The following is an 8634-nucleotide window of genomic DNA, read 5'->3' on the forward strand; positions in this document are numbered from 1 at the left end:
ACACACACACACACACACACACACACACACACACAGAGCTGTCTCTCAGTACCTGTAGAGAATTGGATCCAGAAGACCCTCAGTATCAAAATCCACAGTTGCTCAAGTCCTTTCTATATAAGGTATAATATTTGCACATAACCTCCCCTATGCTTTAAATCACATCTAGATTACTTGCAACACTTAATACAATGTAGATGCTATGTAAATATTTGTTATACTGTATTGCATAGGGAAAATGACAGGGAAAAATTCTGCATATGTATTCATATGTATTGCACAGACCTCCTTTTAAAAATTTTTTGACCATGGTTGGTTATATCTGTAGACGCAGAACCTATAGATAAGAGGATCAACACGTATATATACAGAGAGACAGACTGTAAGACTGTGTATATATATATATATATATAGGCATTGAACTATTCACCCAAAATATCTGCAGATCTAACATGACATCGGTAACACTGAGAAGCTCCTAACACCTGAACTGAATTTTTAAAACAAAATCTCATAACCCAGAGATAAGCACTTTTTGTATGTTAAAATAGAAATGATGAATTATTATTGTAAAGCGATCAATATTTTATTCAGTATTTATGATTGTAAAAAGATTTTTATGAATGTATTCTACTGACATTTTAATCATTACATTGAACTTTGTGACCTATTTATTTATATATTTTCTTACTATAATATGGACAAATATCTGACTTCCTGTTTATTTTTTAAAAAATAGCTTTTTCCAGTGATGTAAAGGCAGAAATGAAAGAAACGTGCCACTAAATAGAATTCAATAACCAAATTGAAATCAGGCTTTTAACTCATCAAGAATGTTGTACACCCTGTGGGTCACCCTCAGGGGTCAGCTGAAGACCACTAGATACTTCAAGGAAACAGTAAATACTTTCAAATAGACCGAATTTGGCAAATAGCTCTTCCAGCCCTAGAGAGGGACTTTCTGGAAATTTCCCTATAGGGGACATTTGCAGATTGGTGAATAGGACAGCTACTCAGTTCATTGGAAGCACCATGTGACACAGGCCCCATGAGCCAGCAGGCGGCAGGAGGTACAGACAGTCTAAGGCTTGGGAGAAATGCCACAGTCCTAGTGGATGGAGTAATGTAATGGGAGATATATGGAAAAGCACAAGTAACAGAAACCCCGTTCAGATAACTAACTAGAGTCCCTCTGATGGGAAGCAGGAAGCAGCAAAAAGAAGAATGCCTCCTTTGCTTCATTCTGCAGTACGATGAATATTCTGCACATTCTCATCTCAGTCCAGTGGTTTAGTTCCATACTCCAATGCTTGTGTTCTGAAGGACCCTTCGCATTTGTATGACCTGAATTCAGATCCTGCTGGAACATCAGAGGATTACAGGAACTCAACTCAGCTCTTCCAGGAGAGAGATGAGGGCTTCTGCCTTCCAAAGCTGGAGCGTGCGTATCTTTTTATACAAGATTCACATTTACAATTGAATAAGGTCTCCATTTTTTTTCCCATCATTAGACAAATACACCAGAATGAACTTGTTTGTTTGTTTTTTTTTTTTTTTTTTTTAAGGAGTAGAAGAGAGCAAATACAGATTTTCTTTTTAGAGAATGTCAAAGAATGTGCCTTCAAGGAGGCAAACAGAAGACTTTCAGTCTAGCTGTTAAGTACCTCCCACACTGCTCATCAAACAGAAAGGAGACAGGTGCACTAAAGACACACTGAGAATTCATATCAAAATTTCAGCACACCCAAAGTCAAGGGCCCGGATGCCAGCAGCTGCAGCAGCAGGCTTTTCCTCCCTGTTGATTAAGATACGTGAGCAAGACAGAACTTGGCTTTCTTACATGCTATGGTTTCTTGTGAGTTGTTTTTTTCCCCTAATGTGCTAGAGGGAAGAAAAATAGCTAAGCTTTCTAAAATGACAGCTCTCTATTTTTAAATGAGTTTGAAAAGCCAATTAAATTATGTATTTTATTGCCTCTGTGAATATCATATTAAATGAATATTTTATTTTAAAGGCTTGAATAAATGAAAATAATTTTTGTAATGTCTGGTCTGGTTGAGTCTTTATGAATACTGTCAAGATGTCCTCACTGTTCAATTCTAGAGTTATAAATAAGGTAGAGTTTCTGAGATCTTAAATTGTTCTTTGAAAAGTGCCTGAAAGAAACTCTTAATTAAATACTCTAATAATTAGATTTCCCACTGATACCAATTGAGGTTTTCCCTAAGAAAATCATATAGAGGGAACATTAATCAAGGATTCTTAAAAATGGTGTGACAATGATAGCTAATTTAAAATAATTATAATAATAAAAGTATTTCATGTACTCATAAATAAAGTTACCCTCCTTTATGAAACGGTGAGACAAATACATAGGTATATATACACAGAGAGAGAGAGAGAGACTTCAACTAGATAGCTCATGCATTAGCATCTCTCATCAAGGACAACTGAAGAAATCCAGGGTACCAACCTCATCTGACCTCTCAAAGACTTCATCCTGTTCTCCACCTAGGAGACATCTAAGAGTTCACTATTCCAGCATGAATAATGGGATCTTTGATATCCCATTACTTCTTGTTCCTTTACCCCTTCGAAAACTACCTAAGTGTGGAACACAAGTCTTCCGACTATGGTATGGGTATCCATGGGAGGTCACAAAACTGCCCAAGAGGTATACAGGCACAAACAGGAAACCAGTTTCTATTTCTTCCATTTGTATATGTGTTTTTTCTAAAAACTCCCCTATGTTTGAGCTACCCCAGGACCTCCTTTATCTCCTCCTCTCTCAACCTGGATTCTCCACTTGAAAAACAGCAGAGCCTTATGCTCAGCATTATTAATCTTCCTATGGTGCACTGGCCCAGGGTGGAAAAGTTTAATGAAAAACAATTCAAAATACGATATCTGAGAAAGGCTCATCTTCCCCAGTTGTATGTGTACTTGCTTAAGGAATTAGAGATGGAGTTGTTTGGCCCATGTTGTAATATTTTGAATAAAGTGGGCTGAGAGTGAAGACATTCTCCGTGAACCTACCAGCACCTTCCTTTACCCAAGCAGAGCGTCTCCCTTGGGAGTGATCCTATGAAGGTCACTAAAGTGCATTGGTTAGAAGCACAGGAGAGGACGTGTGTTTTTGTTTTTCCTCCAAGAGATACAAAGTTGTGGCAAACCACTGAACTTTTCTGTCTTAGAATTGGAATTCAGATGTGAGATGGCCTCTATGGGGGGTCCACATTAACATATTTGTTAGAATTGGAAAATGCAGTCAGATAATTTTTCTGACAGAAAGAAATCCAATTTGGCTAACTGGTTTGACAAGGGCCCTTGCTTTATAAATTAGAAATACAAAGGGCATTTTTTGATAAATTAAATGAGCTCAAAATGTAGCTCAAAGCTTTAAAAATATTTAAAACATGATAATATACAAAGCACAATAGAATTTATCTAAAATACACAAAGAGCTTGAAATTCACTAATAAGAATTCAAGCAAACCAATGTAAAACTGAGCAAAAATTTTGCTTATTTTAGCAAAGAATGGCAACTAGAGCAACCTAAACACACAGCATTGCCAACTATGGACATAAGAAGATATTCAACATCATAAAACTGTTAGACAAACACAAATCACAGTAAGGTACCACTGCACACCCAATAAAATAGCGATCATGGAAAAATACCGAGGATGTCATATGATGACAAGAATATAACAGCGAATCTTGTGGAGTGCAAGTGGTCCAGCTACTGTGGTAAAGTTAAGCAGAGACCAACCAGACAGCCCAGCCGTCTTACTCCTAGGGAATTAACCCATGCTCCCTGAAATAAAACAAGAGCAACGAAAAGTCACTCGGGTCCAGGCATCTGGGAAAGGAATTGACAAAAGCACATGAGGAAACAAGTTGGGTAATGAAAATGCTCTACATGGAGACTTTGGTGTTGATACACAACTTTATACATTTGTCAAAATTCATACACATGTACCTCCAAAACGGGTGCATCCTATTCCATGTAAATTTTACCATAATAAAGCTGATCGAAAATTTTATTGGGCAAGATGTAGCAGGGAAATTTATCTACTATTTTTATTTTCCCAGCCCTTTCAGAGAATCCTAAATCAAATTTAAAGCCTCTAAGTGAAGAGTAACAGGCTCTAAGTGCTGTTTGATAAGTCTAGTAAATCCTTTGGTAACCAGCTTCCCAGAAATTGACGTGGTGAATGACTTCAGTTACAGAAACATTTTGAAATATCAGTATTTCCAGCTCTTTGTTTTCAACAGAACAGAAAGAGGGTTCCATCAGGTTGTCAACTCTTGTGCTAAACAAATGTTTTGTTGATAGACCACTATGAGACTTTTATTTGCATGTAACTTGGAAGGAGTTCAGAGTTGAGGGGGGATGTATATCAAAAGTCCTGCTGTCATCATGCACCTCTTTATGCATGAAAGGAGGAACTAAACTCCGTCTCAGTCTAAAATAACAGCAAACTTTTACACAAAGCTTTAAGCGCCCCAGGCTTTCTTCTAGGTTATTTACATATGTGAACCCATTGAAGTCTCCACAGTTACTCTCTCTAACATTAACCCCTTTTACAATCAAAGGTGAGATTAAATAATTCACCAAATCAGTCTTGAAGCAAGTCAGGGAAATTCATTCAATGGCAGGCTGAAGGACAGTCACCAAGTCAACTCTGTACTCCTTGATCCCCATCAGGAGCCAGAACACGTCTTTTACAGCCCAAAACCACAAGCAAAGTAGGAATCTGGTCAAAATAACACAGGTCAGGGTACATTGTACAAGAAGACATTGCACAGGAATAAAAGAAACACTTTTCGGTCATTACGGGTGGCCAAACAGGGTGTGTGAAGCAGGATGTGGGTTACAGAGGTGGGGTTTTCACATGGGAGAAACACTTCCTATATGAAATGGAGTCTCAGGGTAAAATGGAGTTGTTCTGGTCAAGGCACATAGAGTTTGACCCACAACATACTCAACTGTCAGTTGGCAAAATTGGAACTCCAAAAATCTGGCTCTATGGTCCACAGGTTAACTACGGTGCTAAACTGTATAATAATCATCCAAATATACATGAAACGTCAACTTTTTCATGAGTACACTACATTAGAATAAAATACTCCAGTGGAGAAGGAATCAAAATATGAATACAACAGAAAATGAAAAGCATTGTGAAATTCCCAAATATGGAGGTAAAACTTTCTGGTTTTTTTAAGTAGACAATGATGCAGATTTCTTTGGGTATATTTTAAAGTGACATAAAGGTTTAATTTTAAATTTTCAGAATTCACAAAATTGTATTTGCAACTTTGGTTAGAAATTGCATTTATTTAATTATTTAATTCCTTAATCTTATGGTGACAAATGGTAAATATCAACTTAAAATGTGCAAGACATACATAGGTTTTAAAAATCTTTTGAAGTTATGTGAAGTGTCTTTTTTTTTTCTCTAAATTCCAGAGTTCTGGTCTTCTACTAACTTGCTAAGCATTGCATTTAAAAGTCTGCTCAGGGTTACAAAGGGAGTAGGGGAAAGCTAGTTCTAAAGGTTGATCATTGTCATTTCTGGAAATAAAATGCATAACGTATATGTTGTGTATGTGTAGGTAATAAGAGAGCTAGTGCCATTATTTAAAATTTAAAATGGCAGTTTGGATGTTTAATAAAAAAAAATTAAAGCTTCCAGCCATGTTGAGCCCACAGGGTTTTTAGCTGAATAACTAACCCACACGACATGAATGGAGTCTTAATCGTTGTGACTGCACACTCCTCAACCCAGAGAGTTTGAAGAGAAGGGCTTTTAAAAATAGCAAATACAATTTGTCCATTTGCTACTGTGGACAGACAGGGGCTTTATGTCTTCTGGTGCTCAGGAACATTACAAGCTACTAAGCTGCCTCAAAATTTCCAGCCTCTAAAGATATCCATGCACATGAAACAGACACTCATTAAAAACAAAATGATGGAGAGGAAAAGATTATGCAATGATGTTAAGAGAAAAGTAAATTGGCATTTAGTTATGTTTATATTTAAGTGCATGTACCTGGTAAGGACCTAAAGGAGTGGAAATTTGAAAACACTGAGGAAATGAGGTTATGAATTGATTTTCAAACTTTTTCTACTGTTATGATAAGTAAATAAAAGTCACCTCAAGGGAACGGGGTCCCTTGGGGTCCACATACAGTTCTGGACCCGGGGATGACAGGGGCATACCAAGCCTGGCGACTGGTCTACAGTTTCTGCCACCTGCAAGCTCCTTCTTCCTGTGGCCCCTGGGAGGCTTGGCTCTTCACCAGGAAGGTCAGGTGTGGTGAACACCACCGTCTTGTCAACCCCAACATCCGTGTCCAGTTCCCCCTCCTCCTCCTACCTCTACCACAAACTCACGCTCTCGTTGTCACTTGCACATCACTAGCCTGCCAGGAGACACACTTCTAGACCATTACACAGAGGCAGAAATCTCCTAGGGGGATTTGAGGAGCAGCCGGAGGAAGTTTTTGCTGATGTTGCTACAAAGGTCAAAGAGGCTCCTGGCTTTTCCCTTGCCCACATTCTTCTGCCTGTGAGACCAATGGTTGCTGCTGCTACCAAGTGAAGAGGGAAGGGCTCCAGTAGTACTGACCCCTGCAGCAGGGCCAGCAGCTGCCTGCCTCCAGACGCCTGGGCACCTGACCCAAGGAAACACCACTGACTTGGGCTGCCACAGCCCTCATCCCTGTCACTGCTGCGGGAGGCATTCCCAACCTGGAGACCTGGCGATCCCTTGGACCTGGAGTTACCTGAGGCATAAGGTAGCCACACAGATACCTGAGGAATAGGTACGGATGAGCAAGAGAAAGTGTAAAGGAGGCAAGGGAATGTCGAGACAAAATTTCTTCATATGGAATTTGGCTTGGGGAGCAAGGTGGAAAGTTCCATAGAGGATTATGACATTTAATTTGCCATGTCTCTCATTATCACAAAAGAAGTTTAACACATACTTGTAAAATTGAATATAGGCTCTGAATCAGATGATGAGAAAGAGTTGCTCATTTTGAAACCAAAACAATCTTCCCCATAGACTTACATTTAAAAGTAATTAACACAGAAGTTGCAGATTTGGAGAACAGGGATTAATTTTTTTTCTTTTATTTCCTAGTAGTTACTGCCAAACTCTGTGTTGGAAATATTTCACTTTGTATACAACACGATTATAATAATTTTTATTAATTCTCCCCAGACTATACGCATTTCTTTAAAGAATCATTACACTATTTATTTGATGTAATAAAAAGGAAATCTTTCCATAGAGTAATTAGGTGGGGGGTAGAAGGACAGAAAACAAAAATAAAAATTATGTAATTCTAATGTGCGGTATTATTTTTTTAAGTTTTCAAATACTCATTTATTTTACTGGGTTTCCATCTGCACATAGAGTTATTTTTCAGACCCTTTTAACACTATCGAGTACACATTAGGCATGTTTTAGGTACTCATTACTAATACAGCCAACCAGAACAAACCTGTGGACAGCAAGCTTGTCTGGGTCATCGTGTGAATCGAGAGGAGGTTCTTGGGAATGTGCTTAAATGCTATATTTATTCATCAACTCTCTATAGAATCCCAAAGTAGTATGTTCATTACACCAGGGATTTTAATGTATCAAATGTTGTCCTCCAAAATACAGAGATGATACATGTGCTTCACTTAATCCCCCAAGTGTTAATTCTCATGATGTAAAAAACTATGAGTGAATCACCAACATGACAGAGTTTTTCTACGTTTGGTCTCTAAACTTCCCCAAATGTTTTCTTCCACCACTTCTCCAACCCCTGCCACTCCTGCTAGGAGACTTGATCTCTCTTCCTCTCCTAGAGAGTCTACTGTCCAGCCTGAGAAATGTCCTCCAGCCCCACAGGAATGCCTCCCCAGGCCACAGAGCAAGTCTCCTTCTGAAGTTGTTCCCACATCTCGTCTCCCATGTCCCCATAGGTTGGGAGGAGAGAGTAAGATCACGTGTCCAGCAAGCACCCACATCTCCAAAGGAGTCGCTTCACCTCACAGGACACACTTCGCCATATCAATTAAGATGCCGAAAATTATTTAACTTTCAATTCGTTTGTTTCCTCTTCTTCTCTACCTCTTCTAGACTCCCTTGGTTTTTATTACCTGCATGATCATGTGTACTTCACAAAGGTTTGTTTTGCTAGTTTTCTCTCTCCTTCTGCAAGCCTCCTACGAAAGTTGGATGAATATTCACTGAACAATGGATATTTTAAAGCATTATAGGTCTTTAAAAGACGAAAGCATCTTTATTCCTCTTCCATCTCCCTAACAAAAATATTTTTATTCTTGTCTTTCAAATAATCACTATTCCTACAAAGTACTGTAACTCACAAATCACTCACAAGTCACAAAATGTACCTGGGCTCCATACACATGTATCAGCAGTTCATTTAGTGTTATAGCTTGGTGTTAGTACCAAATAAATCGTTTTGTTTCTTGGATAAACAAACATTTATCCAGGGTATATACTGAACTCTTAACTGAATTATTATAAAATCCTCAGAAAGACTTACGAGTGAGTAATGATGCCATTTACCAAAGGGCAAACCACATGACTGTGCCTCGTGTGTGTGTGT

Source organism: Sciurus carolinensis, chromosome 5, assembly GCF_902686445.1.
Source record: "Sciurus carolinensis chromosome 5, mSciCar1.2, whole genome shotgun sequence".
NCBI classification, from domain to species: Eukaryota; Metazoa; Chordata; class Mammalia; order Rodentia; family Sciuridae; genus Sciurus; species Sciurus carolinensis.